General features: G+C 40.9%; 1 non-coding gene across 1 annotated transcript in view; it reads right to left on the bottom strand.

Moving 5' to 3' along the window:
• LOC100657937 (uncharacterized) overlaps positions 1–19845 on the bottom strand; it is a 48201-nt gene extending 28356 nt beyond the window's left edge. The window contains exon 1 of the transcript XR_010317912.1: positions 19642–19845. This is a non-coding gene — a transcript (uncharacterized LOC100657937). The remainder of the gene's footprint in view (positions 1–19641) is intronic.
• Between the last annotated feature and the right edge of the window lie 938 nt (positions 19846–20783).

Here is a 20783-nt window from a genome sequence, read left to right on the forward strand (position 1 = left end):
GAATGGACTTTGACCTCTTGTCAAAAATAAGCTGTCCATAGATAGTTGAGTTCTCAGTTGTCAATTCTGTCCCACTGGTCTATGTGTCTATCACTGAACCAATACCAGGCTGTTTTGATTACAGTGGTTGTCAGTTTGTCGTACTGTGGGGGCTTGTCTGTTGCTGTGATGCTGGAAGCTATGTCACCAGTATTCAGATACCAGCAGGATCACCCATGGAGGACAGGTTTCAGCTGAGCTTCCAGACTAAGACAGACTAGGAAGAAGGACCCAGCAGTCTACTTCTGAAAAGCATTAGCTAGTGAAAACCTTATGAATAGCAGCAGAACATTGTCTGATATAGTGCTGGAAGATGAGCCCCCCAGGTTGGAAGGCACTCAAAAGATGACTGGGGAAGAGCTGCCTCCTCAAAGTAGAGTCAGTCTTACGATGTGGATGGAGTAAAGCTTTCAGGACCTTCATTTGCTGATGTGGCGTGACTCAAAATGGGAAGAAACAGCTGTAAACATCCATTAATAATTGGAACCTGTAATGTACGAAGTATGAAACTAGGAAAATTGGAAATCGTCAAAAATGAAATGGAACACATAAACATCGATATCCTAGTCATTGGTGAGCTAAAATGGACTGGTATTGGCCATTTTGAATCAGACAATCCTATGGTCTACTATGCTGGGAATGACAACTCGAAGAGGAATGGCGTTGCATTCATCAACAAAAAGAACGTTTCAAGATCTATCCTGAAGTACAACGTTGTCAGTGATAGGATAATATCCATACGCCTACAAGGAAGACCAGTTAATACAACTATTATTCAAATTTACGCACCAACCACTAGGGCCAAAGATGAATAGAAGATTTTTATCAGCTGCTGCAGTCTGAAATTGATCAAACATGCAACCAAGATGCATTGATAATTACTGGCAATTGGAATGCGAAAGTTGGGAACAAAGAAGAAGGATCAGTAGTTGGAAAACGTGGCACTGGTGATAGAAACAATGCCAGAGATCGAATGATAGAATTTTGCAAGACCAACGACTTCTTCATTGCAGATACCTTCTTTCACCAACATAAACGGTGACTATACACAAGGACCTCGCCAGATGGAAGACACAGAAATCAAATTGACTACGCCTGTGGAAAGAGACGATGGAAAAGCTCAATATCACCAGTCAGAACAAGGCCAGGGGCCGACTGTGGAACAGACCATCAATTGCTCATATGCCAGTTCAAGCTGAAACTGAAGAAAATCAGAGCAAGTCCACGAGAGCCAAAATATGACCTTGAGTATATCCCACCTGAATTTAGAGACCATCTGAAGAACAGATTTGATGCATTGAACACTAGTGACCAAAGACCAGACGAGTTGTGGAATGACATCAAGGATATCATCCATGAAGAAAGCAAGAGGTCACTGAAAAGACAGGAAAGAAAGAAAAGACCAAGATAGATACCAGAGGAGACTCTGAAACTTGCTCTTGAGCGTCGAGCAGCTAAAGCAAAAGGAAGAATTGATGAAGTAAAAGAACTGAACAGAAGATTTCAAAGGGCCTCTCGAGAAGACAAAGTAAAGTATAATGACACGTGCAAAGAGCTGGAGATGGAAAACCAAAAGGGAAGAACACACTCGGGTTTCTCAAGCTGAAAGAACTGAAGAAAAAATTCAAGCCTCAAGTTACAATAGTGAAGGATTCCATGGGAAAATATTAAACGACGCAGGAAGCATCAAAAGAAGATGGAAGGAATACACACAGTCATTATACCAAAAAGAATTAGTCGATATTCAACCATTTCAAGAGGTGGCATATGATCAGGAACCGATGGTACTGAAGGAAGAAGTCCAAGCTGCTCTGAATGCATTGGTGAAAAACAAGGCTCCAGGAATCCATGGAATATCAATTGAGATGTTTCAACAAACAGATGCAGTGCTGGAGACGCTCACTTGTCTATGCCAAGAAATATGGAAAACAGCTTCCTGGCCAACTGACTGGAAGAGATCCATATTTATGCCTATTCCCAAGAAAGGTGATCCAACCGAATGTGGAAATTATACAACAATATCATTAATATCACATGCAAGCAACATTTTGGCTGAAGATCATTCAAAAACGGCTGCAGCAGTATATCGACAGGGAACTGCCAGAAATTCAGGCTGGTTTCAGAAGAGGACGTGGAACCAGGGATATCATTGCTGATGTCAGATGGATCCTGGCTGAAAGCAGAGAATACCAGAAGGATGTTTACCTGTGTTTTATTGATTATGCAAAGGCATTCGACTGTGTGGATCACATCAAACTATGGATAACACTGCGAAGAATGGGAATTCCAGAACACTTAATTGTGTTCATGAGGAACCTTTACATAGATCAAGAGGCAGATGTTCCGACAGAACAAGGGGATACTGATTGGTTTAAAGTCAGGAAAGGTGTGCGTCAGGGTTGTATTCTTTCACCATACCTATTTAATCTGTATGCTGAGCAAATAATCCGAGAAGCTGGACTATATGAAGAAGAATGGGGCATCAGGATTGGAGGAAGACTCGTTAACAACCTGCGTTATGCAGATGACACAACCTTGCTTGCTGAAAGTGAAGAGGACCTGAAACACTTACTAATGAAGATCAAAGAGCACAGCCTTCAGTATGGATCGCACCTCAACATAAAGAAAACAAAAATCCTCACAACTGGACCAATGAACAACATCATGATAAACAGAGAAAAGATTGAAGTTGTCAAGGATTTCATTTTACTTGGATTCACAATCAACAGCCATGGAAGCAGCAGTCAAGAAATCAAAAGAGGCATTGCATTGGGTAAATCTGCTGCAAAGGACCTCTTTAAAGTGTTGAAAAGCAAAGATGTCACCTTGAAGACTAAGGTGTGCCTGACCCAAGCCATGGTATTTTCAATCGCATCATATGCATGTGAAAGCTGGACAATGAATAAGGAAGACCGAAAAAGATTTGACACTTTTGCATTGTGGTGTTGGTGAAGAATATTGAATATACCATGGATTGCAAAAGAACGAACAAATCTCTCTTGGAAGGAGTGCAGCCAGAATGCTCCTTAGAAGCAAGGATGGTGAAACTGCATCTTACACACTTTGGACATGTTGTCAGGAGGGATCAGTCTCTGGAGAAGGACATCATGCTTGGCAGAGTACAGGGTCAGCAGAAAAGAGGAAGACCCTCAACGAGGTGGATTGACACAGTGGCTGCAACAATGAGCTCAAGCATAACAATGATTGTAAGGATGGAGCAGGACCGGGCAGTGTTTCGTTCTGTTGTGCATAGGGTCGCTATGAGTCGGAACCGACTCGACGGCACCTAACAACAACACCACAGTATGTTCTGATATTGGGGAGTGTGAGGCCTCCTGTTTTGCTCTTTTTCTTCAATATTGTTTTGGCTATTCAAGGTTTCTTTCCTTTCCATATGAAGTGGGTCATTAGTTTTTCAATTTCAGTAAAGAATATTGTTGGGATTTGTATTGGGGTTGCATCGTATCTATAGATCAATATAGGTAGAACTGACATTTTCACCATACTAAGTCTTCCAATCCATGAGCATGGAATGTCTTTCCATTTTTGTAGGTCTCTTTTGGACTCTTGTAGTAGTGTTTTATAGTTTTGATTGTACAAATCTTTTATGTCCCTGATTAGGTTAATTCTTAGATATTTTATTGATTTGGTGGTTATTCTAAATGGGCTGTTTTCTCGATTACTTTTTTGGAGTAGATTTAGTTAGTGTAGAGGAACCCAGCTGATTTTTGTGTGTTGATCTGGTACTCTGCAAAGTTGCTAAATTCTTCTATTAGTTCCAACAGTTTTTTGTTTTTGTTTTTTGTAGAATCTTTAGGGTCTTCTATGTATAGGATCATGTCATCTGCAAATAGAGACAGTTTTACTTCTCCCTTCCAATTTAGATACATTTTATTTCTCTTTCTTGTCTTATTGCACTGGCTAGGGCTTCCAGTACAATATTGAATGAGAGTGGTGATAACTGGCACTGGCGGCCTTGTCTGGTTCCCATTCTCAGAGGGAAAGCTCTCAAAGTTCCTCCATTGGTATAATGTTGGCTGTTGGTTTTACATACATGCCCTTAATTATGTTGAGAAATTTCCCTTCTATTCCTATTTTGCTGAGAGTTTTTATTAGGAAAGGGTGTTGAATTTTATTGAATGCCTTTCTGCATCAATTGATATGGTCATATGGTTCTTTTCCTTTATTTACGTGGCGGATTACACTGATTGATTTTCTAATGTTGAACCACCCTTGTAATCCTAGTTCGAATCCCACTACCTGACGGTGTATGATTTTTTTTGTTGTTGTTGAAGTCAATTGGCTAGAATTTTGTTTAAAAATTTTACATCTGTGTTCATAAAGGATATTGGTTTGTAATTTTCTTTCTTTATGTCTTTGCCTGGTTTAGGTATCAGGACTATGCTGGCTTCAAAGAAAGTTTGATAGTGTTCCTTCCTCTTTCATATTTTTGAAGAGATTGAGAAGGACTGGTGTCAACTCTTCACTGAATGTTTGGTAGAATTCTCCAGTGTAGCTATCTGGTCCTGGGCTTTTTGTTGTTGTTGTTGTTGGCGATTTTTTTGATGACATTTTCACTCTCTTATAATGAGTCTGTTTAAATTTTCTACCTCTCTTTTTGTCAGTTTGGGTAGGTAGTGCGTTCCTAGAAATTTGTCCATTTCATCTAAGTTTTCAAATTTGTTGGTGTACAATTTTTCATAGTAATTCAGCTATAGTCTTCTTTATCTCTGTTGGATTGGTTGTAATGTCACTAATTTCCTTTCTTAATTTGGTTCTTTGACTCTTCTGGGTTTTTTTCTTTCGTCAGTCTAGCCAGTGGTTTGTCTATTTGATTGATCTTTTCAAAGAATCAACTGCTGGTTGTGTTGATTCTTTCTAGTTTTTCTATTTTATTTCTGCCCTAATCCTTATTATTTCCTTCTTTCTGGTAGCTTTTGGCATCTTTTTGTTCTTCCTTTCCTAATTGTTCAAGTTGTCAGTTTAAGTTAATGATTTTGTATCTTCTTTTTTAATGTAGGCATTTATTACTATGAATTTCTCTCTGAGTACTGGTCTTGTTGTGTCCCAAAGGTTTTGATATGTTGTGTTTTCATTTTTGTTTGATTCTAGGAATATTTTAATTTCACTTTTGATTTCTTCTATGACCCAATAGTTTTTTTAGCAGTGTATTATTTAGTTTCCATCTATTTTTTCCCTTATTTTTCCTGTTGTTGATTTCTAGCTTCAAAGAAGATGCTTTGTATGATTTCCACCTTTTAAAATTTGTTGAGACTTGTTTTGTGTCCTAGTATATGGTCTATTCTGGAAAACGATCCATGTGTGCTGGAGAAGAATGTGTATTTGTTCTGGTGCTGGGCGTAGTGTTTTATATGTCTGTTAGGTCCAATTGGCTTACGGTTTTATTTTAAGTTTTCAATGTCCTTAGTTATCTTCATTTTAGATGTTCTGTCTACAGTTGAAAGTGGTGTGTTGAAATCCCCTACTACTTTTGTGGAGTTGTCTATTTCTCCTTTCATATTAGTCAGTATTTGTTTCATGTATTTTGGAACATTGCTGTTAGGTGCGTATATAATTGTTAAATTTTCTTGCTAGACTGAACCTTTCATTATGTAGTGTTGTTCTTTATCTCTTGTAATAGATTTTGATTTAAAGCCTATTTTATTTGATATCACTATGGCCACCCAGCTCTCCCCCTCTCCCAACCGGCTGCATGGAATATTTTTCTGCTTCTATTTTCTGTTTGTGTCCTTATATCTAAGGTGTGTTTCTTGTAGACAGCAAAAGGATGGATCGTTTCTGTTTTCGTTATCCATTCTGCCACTTTCTGCCTTTTGCATGGGGGTGTTCACACCATTTACATTTAAGGTTATTACTGAAAACAAAGTGTCTACCTCACTCATTTTGCTATTTGTTTTTTGAGTGTTTCGTATCTTCTTTGTTTTTTTTATTCTGAGTTTTATGTATTTGGCTGATTTTTTCTGATAAGCCTTTTTGCTTTCTTCCTCTTTTCTCCTAAATGTTTTTATTCTTGGTGATTTCTTAGTGGTTACCACATATATTACATTACACAACTGTCTTAGTCATCTAGTGCTGCTGTAACAGAAATATCACAAGTGGATGGCTTTAACAAAGAGATATTTATTCTCTCACAGTCTAGTAGGCTACAAGTCCAAATTCATCGCATCTGCTCCAGGGGAGGTTTTCTCTCTCTGTTGGCTCTGAAGGAAGGTCAGTGTCAACAATATCCCTCTGGTCAAAGAACTTCTCAGCACAGGAACCTCGCATCCAAAGGAAGCACCCTGCTCCTGGCATTGCCTTCTTGGTGGTATGAGGTCCCATGTCTCTCTGTTCGTTTCTTTTATATCTCAAAAGAGATTGGCTTAAAACACTATCCAGTCTTGCAGATCTCATCAATATAAATGTCACTAATCTATCTCATTACATCATACTGATAGGATTTACAACACATAGGGAAATCACATCAGATGAGAAAATGGTAGACAATCATACAATACAATCACGATCTAGCCAAGTTGACAGATACTTTTGGGGGACGCAATTCAATCCTTGACAACCACCTACAATTGCAACAATGTTTAACATATGAACAACAGTTTATAACCTTAACATAATAAGTCTATTACTGCTATGCTCCTCCTTCCGTCATTTCTGCTGCTGTGTCTCCATTAACATCAATGCTGTTGTTGTTGTTAGGTGCCACTGAGTCAGTTCTGACTCATAGCAACCCTATGCACAAAAAAACGAAATACCACCCGGTTCTGCACCATCCTTAAAATCGTTGTTATGCTTGAGCTCATTGTTGCAGCCACTGTGTCAATCCACCTCTTTCAGAGTCTTCCACTTTTCCGCCGACCCTCTACTTTGCCAAGCATGATGTCCTTCCCCAGGGACTGATCCCTCCTGACAACATGTCCAAAGTATGTAAGACGCAGTCTTGCTATCCTTGCTTCTAAGGAGCATTCTGGTTGTACTTCTTCCAAGACAGGTTTATTTGTTCTTTCAGCAGTCCATGGTATATTGAATATTCTTCACCAACACCAAAATTCAAAGGCATCAATTCTTCTTCTGTCTTCCTTATTCATTGTCCAGCTTTCACATGCATATGATGCGATTGAAAATACCATGGCTTGGGTCAGGCACACCTTAGTCTTCAAGGTGACATCTTTGCTTTTCAACACTTTAAAGAGGTCCTTTCCAGCAGATTTACCCAATGCAATGCCTCTTTTGATTTCTTGACTGCTGCTTCCATGGCTGTTGATTGTGGATCCAAGTAAAATGAAATCCTTGACAACTTCAATCTTTTCTCTGTTTATCATGATGTTGTTCATTGGTCCAGTTGTGAGGATTTTTGTTTTCTTTATGTTGAGGTGCGATCCATACTGAAGGCTGTGCTCTTTGATCTTCATTAGTAAGTGCTTCAGGTCCTCTTCACTTTCAGCAAGCAAGGTTGTGTCATCTGCATAACGCAGGTTGTTAACGAGTCTTCCTCCAATCCTGATGCCCCATTCTTCTTCATATAGTCCAGCTTCTCGAATTATTTGCTCAGCATACAGATTGAATAGGTATGGTGAAAGGATACAACCCTGACACACGCCTTTCCTGACTTTAAACCAATCAGTATCCCCTTGTTCTGTCGGAACAACTGCCTCTTGATCTATGTAAAGGTTCCTTATGAGCACAATTAAGTGTTCTGGAATTCTCATTCCTCTCAATGTTATCCATAATTTGTTACGATCCACAGAGTCAAATGCCTTTGCATAATCAATAAAACACATGTAAACATCCTTCTGGTATTCTCTGCTTTCAGCCAGGATCCATCTGACATCAGCAATGATATCCCTGGTTCCACGTCCTCTTCTGAAACCAGCCTGAATTTCTGGCAGTTCCCTGTCGATATACTGCTGCAGCCGTTTTTGAATGATCTTCAGCAAAATGTTGCTTGCATGTGATATTAATGATATTGTTCTATAATTTTCCACATTCGGTTGGATCACCTTTCTTGGGAATAGGCATAAATATGGATCTCTTCCAGTCAGTTGGCCAGGAAGCTATTGCAACTTGAGGGTTGAATATTTTCTTCAGTTCTTTCCGCTTGAGAAATGCTGAGAGCATTCTTCTCTTTTGGTTTTCTATCTCCAGCTCTTTGCACATGTCATTATAATACTTAACTTTGTCTTCTCGAGCCGCCCTTTGAAATTTGCTGTTCAATTCTCTTATGTCATCATTTTTTCCTTTTGCTTTAGCTGCTTGACATTTGTGAGCAAGTTTCAGAGTCTCTTCTGACATCCATCTTGGTCTGTTCTTTCTTTCCTGTCTTTTCAATGACCTCTTGCATTCTTCATGGATGATGTCCTTGATGTCATTCCACAACTCGCCTGGTCTTTGGTCACTAGTGTTCAATGCATCAAATCTGTTCTTCAGATGGTCTCTAAATTCAGGTGGGATATACTCAAGGTCATATTTTGGCTCTCGTGGACTTGCTCTGATTTTCTTCAGTTTCAGCTTGAACTTGCATATGAGCAATTGATGGTCTGTTCTACAGTCGGCCCCTGGCCTTGTTCTGACTGATGATATTGAGCTTTTCCATCATCTCTTTCCACAGATGTAGTCAGTTTGATTCCTGTGTGTTCCATCTGGCGAGGTCCATGTGTTTAGTCTCCATTTATGTTGGCGAAAGAAGGTATCTGCAATGAAGAAGTTATTGGTTTTGCAAAATTCTATCATTTGATCTCCAGCATTGTTTCTATCACCAAGGCCATATTTTCCAACTACTGATCCTTCTTCTTTGCTTCCAACTTTCACATTCCAATCCCCAGTAATTATCAACACATCCTGATTTCATGTTTGATCAATTTCAGACTGCAGCAGCTGATAAAAATCTTCTCTTCATTTTTGGCTTTAGTGGTTTGTGCGTAAATTTCAATAATAATTGTATTAACTGGTCTTCCTTTTAGGCGAGTGGATATTATCCTATCACTACAGTGTTGTACTTCAGGATAGATCTTGAAATGTTCTTTTTGACAATGAATGCAACACCATTCCTCTTCAAGTTGTCATTCCCAGCATAGTAGGCTATATGATCATCCGATTGAAAATGGCCCGTACCAGTCCATTTCAGAGAGAAGGAAATGAGTTTGCATGACAACCACAGTTTGCAGTTACTATCATTATTATTACTGTTAAAATGTAATTTAGTGAACTCTACCTCTGAGCCAAGTCCCACACCAGAGGCTTCACATGTGTTACTCCATTTAACCCTCACAGTGTCTCTGTGAGGGCAACTTAGCTACTCTTTTAATAAAAAGAAAGTAAGTATTAGCAGAGTAACTAACTTGCTCAAGGTTACACCACACTATATGCATGTCCTGATCCGATCTTCTGACCTCAGGTTCAATTCACTGAACACCAAACCACAAATAAACAATAAACATCTATTTCTAGCGTAGTTACTCACAGAATAGGGTTCTGAGGGCAGCAATGGAATTTTCTTTTTAGCAAAAGGCCTTTGGAATAATCACACAACTAGCTTGATTTGAGCACTAGAAAGCAAGTTCTTGGAAGAAAAGGACCATGTTTTATTCATCTTTGCCCCCCCCCCCCCACCCCAGCACATGTGAGGTCCTCAGTAAATATTTGCAGACTGAAAATTTGAGAAAATGGAGCCAAGGACAGGTTGTGACAGCCAGCACCAAATCACTTATTAATTTCAAAAATTTAGCCAAGGGATGGGAAATCAGACTTGGATAAAAGGATATATCTTCTGTTGTAAACAAGCAGAGTGCCAGAATCATGATAACAAATATTGTTCAGGGACTCACAGTTCAGTTACCTCTCCCCCAGCCAAAAAAAATTCTGGCACGAAGCACAATACATATAAATACAGTCAACAAGCGAAAAATATCTAGAAGGATAATCATAGCGTAGTCCTGGCCTTAATTGATCAATTTGGTTAGGCCCTTAGCAGGGACTCTGTCCTGGTCAAAAACTTCTGTCATTGTCTGGCTCTGTCCTCTCCCAAGCAGCCCACAGCCCACACTGGCCTGGTTATTTCTCAATAGTCAATCTGCAGAGTGATCCGTCCGTCTGGCCCATGGCTCCAAGTCCATCTTTATAGGATCAACTTCCCATAGCCACCCCAGAGGACTACCCCATGAATGTTCGGCTGCTATGTTTTCTCTGTGTTGCTGTTTTTGCCCTGCATCTAATGGCAATGGATCGATCCCACGGAATGCAGATATGTAGGAGGGAGAGTTGCCTCCGTGCCAAAGCTTGTCCGGTCCATACCTCCAGCCTTCTTCAGGGGCCTCACTGTGAGGACGGGCCAGCCTCCAACCCTCAGGGGCCTTGGTTAGGAAAAAGAAGCTCCAGAGGCTGCCTGCTTTCTGGAAAGTTAGCCTCCAAAATGCCCATTCCTCTTGCAGTTCTCTTACTGCACACTGAATGGTCCCTAGGGAAGATCTCACAGCGAGTTTTAAAGCTAACTGCATGTCATCTGTCACATGGGGTTAACTTCGGTTTGTTGATTTAACAAACTCTAGATTTTGGATAACATGTGGCCTGTTTTTGTTTTCTAAGAAAAGGAACTCAGTGTGCCCACGCTCTTCCACTACCGCTACCACTTCATTCCAGCCACCATCACCCCGCCTGGATTTCTGCAATAGCTTCCACGTTTGCCCCCACATAGCAGCCAGAAAGCATTTTGTAAAATGTAAATCACATCACACCAAACCAGTAGTTTCTTCTCTCCTTTAGAACAAAATCTAAACTCCTTAGCACAGCCTACAGGACCTGCAAGATCTGGCCCTGGCTCCCTCCCTGCCTTTATGCGGTACCATGCTCCCCTTGCTCACTCGCTACAATCACACTGGCTTTCTTTGAGATTCTCAACTCTCCCAAGCTGGTTCCTGCCTCAGGGTTTTTGCACATGCTGCTCCCTCTACTTGGGACACTTTTCCCCAGTCATCCAAATCTCAGCCCAGTGTTACTTCCTTGGAAAGAGCTTCCCTGACCAACCCACCTGTAACAGTGACCCTCTTGTAACTCCCCATCCCCTCCCCTGCTCCAAATTTCTTCCTAGCGTTTATCACTACCTAATTATTATATCATATATCACATATCAAATATAGTGTTGAGGTCTCCAAGATCACCCCCAGGTTTGATGAGTTGCTAAGAAGACTGACAGGACTTAGCACATAGTTGTACCTATGACTATTACTCACTACAGCGAAATGATACAAATCAAAATCGGAAAAGGCACATGGGGCGAAGTCTGGAAGAAAGCAGGCACAATCTTCCAAGAGTCCTATCCCAGTTGGGTCACACAAAACCAAAAACACCAAACCCAGTGCCGTCAAGTCGATGCCGACTCATAGCGACCCTATAGGACAGAGTAGAACTGCCCCATAGAGTTTCCAAGGAGCACCTGGTGGATTCGAACTGCTGACCCTTTGGTTAGCAGCCGTACCACTTAACCACTACGCCACCAGGGTCACACAGGACATGATTAATTCCTTCAGCAACAAGTTATGGCAACATGTTGTCTACCAGGCAAGCTTGTTAGAGACTCAGCTCCCAGAGTTTTGATTGGAGGCTGGTCACCTAGGTAACCTCTGCCTGGCACATACCAAAATTTCAAACTCCCACAAGGAAAGCAGGTGTTAAGTATAAACCATATTGTTTGCATAAACAGTTTAGATATAAGAAGATCTTATCAGAGAATGGTAGGATCCCTCCAAAAATCCAAGTTCCCAAATGCCAGCCAAGTGCCAACCTTGTAAGCAAGGTTTCTAAGAACAGTAGTCTCAGGCCTGCTATGTTAACACTTTTCTGTACAATATTATATTATTATATTTTATATTCTATTCTAACATATTAGTATTTGCTTTCTTGTTTATTTGTGGTCTCCCTAGCCAGAATGTAGACTTCATGATGATGGTGACTTTGTTTTGCTCACCACTGTGTTCTCAGCGTCCAGATACCGCCTGGCCCAGTGTAGCCAAACATTTGTTGAATGAATGAATGAATGCAGAGGCAGCCTGACCTTGTCTCATGGCTGTACATCAGACTCTCAGCATTTTTGTAGGCCCAAGGTCAGATCAGCTACGAAGATTAAACATAGATGCAAATAATAGTTTTTCCTTTTAACGCCATTCACAAGTACATAGCTAGCCAGTTGGCACTTACTTTATTTTTAAAGTCCTTTTTTACCCCCCAAATTTTTGTTTCAACAGACTCTTGGCAAAAAGTACAACCCAACTTTGAATCAGCTTTGTTCTTTCATAATTTCACTAAAACATATACTTTCAACTCTGCGACTTTAATTAACAACAAAATCCTTAAACTCATAAACAACAAAGATTTCCAGTATTACTCTGGAAAATCTAAGAGATAAAGAAATAAGCTTCATGGCCTGTTAACACACCCATTTGCAGAAGAAAAGGAAATTAAGAGACATTGGATTTTTTAAAATACCTTTGTTTCCTGATTAGCTGCAGTAAACTTTAACAGATTAATGTCTCCCATTTTCCTCTCCTCAACCACACTGGCAGTCACAGAATCACTGATACCCCAAATCACAGAGAAACAAAAATCTAATGCAATATTTGTGTTGAGACCCAATAGACAGCAGCCAAAGCAATGATCTGGTTAATTTGATCCCATAGATTGTCAGTTGGCCAAAAATGTCATACTCAAGCCTGACTGTTCCAATTGGATTTTCTGCATGAATTAAATTAATAACAGAATTCCCATTATTTCTCCTGAGTCTCGTCTCTATGACACCAAAACAATTCATGAAGTAAAATAATACAGATTTAAAAAAAAAAAAAATGTGGTCATTGAGTAGTGAAAAAAAAGGTCAAACAGCTTTTTGAGATGTGTATGTACGTATGTGTGTGTTTAGCAACTTGTAGTTAAATAGCTGAATTTCTCACATGTGAAGCTGCTGCTGTGCCATTTTACTGATACATTCATATCATGGACAGACATCAGCACACAATTGCTCCTATGAGGAGACTTCATGGCCAAGAAGTGGCTCTAGGCCTGAGTGAATCCTAGCATTGACTCAATACTGTAGTCTTTACTTCTGTTTTAAAAATTACAATATTAACAAGGGTATAAGTTTCCTAAGGCTGCTTTAAAAAAGGACTGCAAAGTGGGTGACTTATAAGAACAGACATTATTGTCTCACAGTTCTGGGGACTAGTAGCCCAAATTCAAGGCGTCAGCGGAGCCACGTTCTCCCTGGAGGCTCCACGGGAAGATCCTTCCCTGTCTGTCCCAGCTTCTGGTGGTCCCAGGCATTCCTTGGCTTGCAGCTGCATCTTTGCATGGCCATCCTTCCTCTGTCTGCCACTCTGTGTCTCTTTTCCTCTTTTATAAAGGCACCACTCAGATTGGATTAGGGCCCACCCTATTGGTATAACTCATGGTGTGGTTGCTGTTAGTTGCTGTCCAGTCAATTCTGACTCATGGAGACCCCACGTGTGTAGCATAGATCTGTTCCATAGGGTTTTCAAGGCTGTGACTTTTCGGAAGCCGATTGCCAGATCTGCCTTCAAAGGCATTTCTGGGTAGGTTCAGTCAATCTTTTGGCTAATAGTTGAGCACTTAACTGTGCCACCCAGGGACTCCCTAACCTTAAGTTATTAACTGACATCTTCCTATTTCCAAGCAAGTTCATGTTCACAGGTACCAGGGATTAGGACTTCAACATATTTTGAAGGGTTAGGGGGCACAATTAAATCCATAACAATACTTATTGAGTGCTTAGTTTGAGCCAGGAACTGGGCTAAGTGTTCAGCATACATTACCTAGTTAAATCTTCACAACAATCCAGGGTGTAGGTATCATTCTCCCTATTTCAGAGATGAGAAAGTTGAAGTTCAGAGAAGTCATATGTCCAAGGTGCCATGGATGATCTGTGGCAGAGCTAGGGAAGGAACCCAGGCGGTCTAAGTCCATGGCCCTTGCTCTCAATCGCTACATGATGTGAGACTAAGATTCCATCTGATTGATGGATGGTTGAAAGAGTTTTGTAAATGGCTCTGCTTCTAAGTGAATGACAGAGACTAAAAAAATAACACACCGGATTTGGAGGTGTCTCCTTGCTTGGAAATTGCCTTTTATGGTTTGTTCTCCATGGCTAGAGTAGGACTGCTGTGGTCATCACTTTGCAAGGCTGGTGGGGCTACAAGGGTAAAATCACCCCTCAGTGTGGGGACAGTAGGAGCCCTGAAAGGTGAGGTCATTCTCAGTGTCCAGCAGGGATGAGTAAGTCTCTCTCTGATCAGAAGTCAAGGGGCAGGAGGACCGGGAACCCCTTGTCTTGGCTTTGACCCCGTCTTAGGTATCAGTGCTGCTGTAACACAAATACTATAAGTGGGTGGCTACAACTCCAAATTCAGGATGTGGCTCTAGGGGAGGTCCTTCTTTGTCTATTTCAGCTTCTATTAGCTGCCAGCAATCCTTGGCATTCCTGGGACTCTAGATGCATCTGTCTTCGTTGTCTGTCTCCCTCTTCCCTTTGTTTTTGTGTCTGTCTATCCTACTCTTTTATAAGGTAATTCTAAGTGATTAGGTTTAGTACCCACTCTACTCCGACCTTATCTCTTTAACATAGCCAAAAGCCCTATTTCCAAATGGGGTCATATATACAGGCACAGGGGTTAGGTCTTCCACATTTCTTTTGGGAGGACATAAATCAATCTATAACAGACACCAAAGCCATCAAGGTATCCAATTCTCAAGGGGCAGACAGGTGTGACCTAAGAGGTATGAGCCCCAGACAAGTGTGGTAGCCCTTTGGAGCTGCAGCGCAGCCATTTTTCCTTCCCTGGAACAAGGTATGTGGCAAAGGACCAACCATGTGAGTGCTGAGCGCTGGGTGCGAGGTCACTGTGGCAGAATCACAAACCTGGACTTCAAAGACAGAATCTTTACCTCTTACATCTTCAGGGGCTACTTCCATTTTATTCTCCCTTGGATTTGTTAAGTCTTTAAAACATTCTCATCAATCACAGGTTTGTGGTCATGTTCTAGGGGACAAGATAGCTAGGGAGGGATTGGCAAGGAGGATAAGAGGGCCCCATGGAGCAAATGAAAACTCAGGAGGTGGTTTCCTTCCAGCATTTGGACTTGACCATTTCATCAGAAGTGAACCATCATGAAAGAACTGGATGGGAAAAAACTACAGCTACACTTGGAGCTCTGGTGGTGAAGTGGTTAAGGGCTCAGGCTGCTAACCAAAAGATCAGGAGTTTGAATCCACCAGCTGCGCCTTGAAAACCCTACGGAACAGTTCCACTCTGTCCCATAGGGTCACTATGAGTCAGAATCGACAAAAGCATTGGGTTTGGTTTTGGTTTTTTTTACACTTACTGCATCACTGAAAGAACTGAAAACCTGATTATTCCAACTCCCAGTGGGTGGTGTTCACTGAAGGTCAAGTCACGGTAAACTGGGCAACCATGTTTCCTTGCCATTTCCAGCTCATTAGTCATACGGAGTATGCAAAATAATCCCTTACATGAACAGAGTTGTGCACTGCTTTTAGCTTTTCTCTGCATAAACTGTTATACAAGCACCACAACACACATACACACACACTCCTGTGAAAAGGATTTGGCAGGTATTACTATTCTCATTTTGCCCATGGCACAACGAACCTGCCTACAGCACATAGTATTAGCGGGTGCGACTGCACCAAGGTCCCTTATATTGCCTAAGAGTCTGAAAAATATAAAAATCTACTAAATATGGATTCATATAAAGGTACAAAGGCAACATCTTAATCCGATGCTCACCTCAATGCCTCTATTTAGCAAATGTTAATTGATTAAAAACCCTGACAAGAAAGCAAAAACCCTGCCTTGTACCCCCAGCAAACGCCACAGGGTTAGGGCAAGGAGGGTGTAAATGAAGAAAGGGTAGTTGGAACTCTAAAAAAGACAAGAAACCTTCACAGAGAAAAGGGTCTTTAAGTAATGGGGACAGTCTTTTAGGCAATACACAACAAAAGGCTATGTGTTTACCATCTAAAGTCAAGAAGAATTTTCCATTCTCCACTCTGCCCTGCCCCATCCAAAAGTCACCAAAAACCAAATCCATTGCCATCGAGTGGATTCTGACTCATAGCGACCCTATAGGACAGCGTAGAACTGCCCCATAGGGTTTCCAAGGAGTGGCTGGTGGATTTGAACTGCTGACCTTTCGGTTAGCAGCCAAGCTCTTAAACACGACCAGAAATCACCCCCACCACCTAAACAAAAATGGCAGTCGTTCTTTTACAGAAGGCATTAGCAAGCCATGTACTTTTCCGGAGAGTCCCATGTACAGCATTTCTGGAACTGTGTGGGATGGGGGGAACAGAACAGCAAAGCCAAGAGTGGAAAGGTTAGGGTCAGAGAGGTGTGCCTGCTGATGGGATCTGAATGGTCAGGGCAGATGGTCTCTACACTTTTAAAGAGGCAGGCAGAGAATCTGGGAATTCTTTGCAGTTAATAGTCAAATTAGAAGGACATACCAGTCCAACATGGGGCAGCCCCATTAGACAACGATACAAAGCCTCAACCGCAAATGAGGAGCAGGACCAGGAACTATTTCCACTTTACCCTGTTAACCAAGGATGTCCTGAAATCACACCGTGGTTCTGACCTATCTTGTAGTTTGCTGTGTGCATTGATGGCATAATTATGTTCATGCCTCCACAAGATTAGAAAGTTGTTCACTCCAGTGTGGGTATAGTTTATCTCAACTCATCCTTTGGTTTATTTATGTTTCTTGGGCTAAAGATTTGTCTGGGTATTATATAGAAAATGAACTTGAACTGGAAGGACCCTGCAGACATTTGTAGTTTCTTTCATAAGGTCCAGGTTGGAGACAGTGATAGGAGCCCAGTTCTTAAAAACACACTTCCAGCATTCCTATGCTCTACACAGCCAAGCAGCCCAACCATCTACCTGCTGCTGTGACTGAAATCAGAGACTGGGCTAACTCTCTTAGATCTTGCCAGGTCAAGGGTCTACGAGGCAGGCCACTGTGGGAAGTATCTGACAAGCACAGAATGTAATCTGGACATTTCTACAGAGGACTAAGAGAAAATTTTTACCTTTCTACCCAATTTTAGATGGTGGAAGGAGCAGTCTGGACTAGCTACCCTCACAAACACTAACCAGCAATCCAGTGACAGACCCAGCTACTCCTCCCAACAGGCACTACTCCTTCCTATAGTCATTCACCATGATAATCTGGTCACATCTGAGTGTATCACTTGAGGGTCATGAGCAAAAAAAAAAAAGTGAGAAGTGGTATCAGAAAGCAAGTTTTGACACCACCATGACTATATATATATATATATATATATTTAATTGTGCTTTAAGTGAAAGTTTATAAATCAAGATAGTCTCTCATACAAAAATTTATATACACCTTGCTATGTACTCCTAGTTGCTCTCCCCCTAATGGGACAGTACACTCCTTCTCTCCACCCTGTATTTCTGTGTCCATTCAACCAGCTCCTGTCCCCCTCTGCCTTCTCATCTCCCCTCCAGACAGGAGCTGCCCACATAGTCTCATGTGTCTACTTGAGCCAAGAAGCTCACTCCTCACCAGTATCATTTTCTGTCTTATAGTCCAGTCCAATTCCTGTCTGAAGAGTTGGCTTTGGGAATGGTTCCAGTCTTGGGCTAACAGGAAAAAAAAAGGTGGCTATATTTCTTTATTTAAGAGAAGAGCTGGTGGGTAGCTACAGGCAGTATAAATATGAAACACTCCTGCCTCTAGGCTCAGTTATTTCTGTGTGAGGCCATGAAACATCTATTAACGATTCTAAAAAAAAAAAAAAATCATCAATTTACTGTCCATTTAGTTGCAACAGACAACTAAGAAAACGTCTTTAGCAATGAAAGACAGTGGGGACCTCAGATAATAGAGACCTTCCAGCAAGCAGTTTTCAGATAAAATACACATAATGTCTGTAGCCTCCAGTTTTTAAACAAAGTCAACATCAAGGTATGATTTGTTTCACTGCCTCTGACTTTTAAAGTCAAAGGCAATATTTGATAGATGAATGCAGAAAATAACATTGTACTATAATCAGGACTGGCTTATTGCAAAAGAAATAAGACCTGATGATAAGTCAAACTGGTATACTTCAGTATTTATAATATAATAGTTTTACTGTCCAGCATTCTGATTATGTAAAATGCTTTTAAAGAAGGTTAAACTAATAAAACACTCAAGTACTGTTTAATTTGCCTAGTTTGTAGCCTGCGTAAGTTGAAACAGGAAGAACCATTTCCTGATGTTGTAAGAAAGTTCTTTTAAGCATAGAAAAAAAGCTAGAAAAAACATCATACCTAATTTGACAAAGCATTTTAAATTCTGCCTTTGACTGGCAGCCCTGACTACTGATTTTAACATAGTTTAATATTTTTATAATGACTACCATCATTGATCTAATGTTTCATTTGGAACCCATTCGCCGTAATGCTAAAACAAACAACCAAAAACAGTATCCCGTACCTCTGTACCAAGGCTGTGTGAAAGCTAGCGTTTTAAGAGCAAGTGACTCCTAATTTAACTTTCATTTAAATAGCTATTGATAAGATTATGTATTTCAGACTTTTAGCTTCAACATATAGGAGCCCTGGTGGCGCAGCGGTTAAGCATCCGGCTGCTAACCAAAAGACCAGCACTCTGTATCCATCAGCCGCTCCTTGGAAACCCTATAGGGCAGTTCTGCTTTGTCCTACAGGGTCTCTGTGAGTTGGAACTGACTCAGCAGCAATGGGTTTGGTTTGGTTTTTTGGTGGCACAGTGGTTAAATGCTCAGCTGCTAACCAAAACGTTGGTGGTTCAAACCCCTCAGCCGTTCCGGGGGAGAAAGATGTGGCAGTCTGCTTTCGCCAAGATTACAGCCTTGAAAACTCTACGGGGCAGTTCTACTCTGTCCCACAGAGTCTCTATGAGTTGGAACCAACTAGACAGCAATGAGGTTTTTTGGCATGGAGAGGTTTAGCTTCAACATTATTAAATAAAGTAGATATAAAAGGACTTTGACAAGCTGCAGAGTCATGCTAGAAAATCCCACCATAATGTTTTAAGAAAGACATATTTGAACTATAAAAACTTGGAAAGTCATGCATGAATCAGTGAATGTCCAGGGATGTATTTTGTTAAGTTTAAAGAGAGACCTAGGGACAGCTCCCTGAACGCATGTGATGTTGCTGGACCAAAAAGAAAGGATTAGCAGCTTCTTGCAAGCATTTGGGAAATTGAAGAATCTTGATTTTAACTGATTTCATGGTGCTGGTGGTATTGTGTGTGCGTGTGTGCACGCGTGTGCGTGTGGGGGTGGGGGTGGGGTGGGGAGGGGGCTTCAATCTTGCAGGAGCTGGGGAATAGTAAAAGAAGGAAAGGCAATGGCTGGCAAACACAAGTGGAGAGAAGAATGGTAAAGATCTCTGAGCTGAGTTCTGCAAATGGTATTTTATTTTTAATGTGGGTTTTTTTTTTAAATACAGGAAAGCAGTTGCGAACAAAATTCAGATGGGAAAACTGATTTAAAATAGTACTCACTATATGTCGAGCAGCAAACACACCATCGACTATGGCACAACAAAACGCTGCCACCACGCCAAAGCTGATAAACACGATCGCTGCTACCAACTGAAAGAAGAAGACAGGAGAACGGGGTGAGGGTTTCCACAACTTAGCAAAAACGTTTCCAAATACAAACCAATGCAAAGTCCCAAGTCAACGTTACAATTTTCTTTTGTAGAATTCTCACTTCTCTACCGCCATCTTTGTCCTCAGTGATTTACAGGCCGGGACAGACCCAATCCTTGGCCAGATTTACCCAGTACAAAGGACATTTTTGTTGCTTTTATTTAACAAGATATATATGAATACATTGTGGATGTGAAAGGCAAACAATAAGGAAGTATGTTTTAAATCTCCTTTCATTCCTTTTCGCACACACCTCAGAAGTAACCCTAATTGCAGTTTGTTGTGTACAATTAGAGTATTTGTATCATGTACAACACACACACACAATTGTGTGCTTGCTTATTTCCAGTAATGGAACCACATTTTACACACAGTTGTACAAGCTGTTTTTTTCATTTAATGATCTGTCTTAGAGAACACTGCATTTCAGGATGTACAGAGCCAATCCCCTACTGACAGACATTAAAATCGTTTCCAATTTCTTGCTATCACAAACTCTGCTACAAAGACCCTAATAGGTTTTATATAAAAATAACTGGGTTTTATATGAGGAACCCTAATGACACAGTTGTTAAGTGCTCAGCTGCTAAACAGAAGTTCGGTGGTTCAAACCCTATAGCCTCTCCATGGGAGGAAAGATCTGCCCATCTACTCCCATAAATACTACAGCTGGGCAAACTCTATGGGGGAAGTTCTACTCCGTCACACGCGGTCACTGTGAGTCAGGATTGACTCAACAACATATACCACCACCACCACCAACAATTTCTATAGGATGGGTTCCTAGAACATACATGAGCCCAATATTTTTACATAGGACATATTTAGGTACTTCATACTTCGAAACTATGAGAGAAATTTATATTGCCCTATAAAAAGGATTTCTCAATTTTTACTCCCACTCCCATCGACAGTACAATGTCCATTTCCTTATATCCTGAAGAATACTTGATTTTATTAATTTTTTTAAGTTTTGAGAACTTTGTGGGCAA

Source organism: Loxodonta africana, chromosome 15, assembly GCF_030014295.1.
Source record: "Loxodonta africana isolate mLoxAfr1 chromosome 15, mLoxAfr1.hap2, whole genome shotgun sequence".
NCBI classification, from domain to species: Eukaryota; Metazoa; Chordata; class Mammalia; order Proboscidea; family Elephantidae; genus Loxodonta; species Loxodonta africana.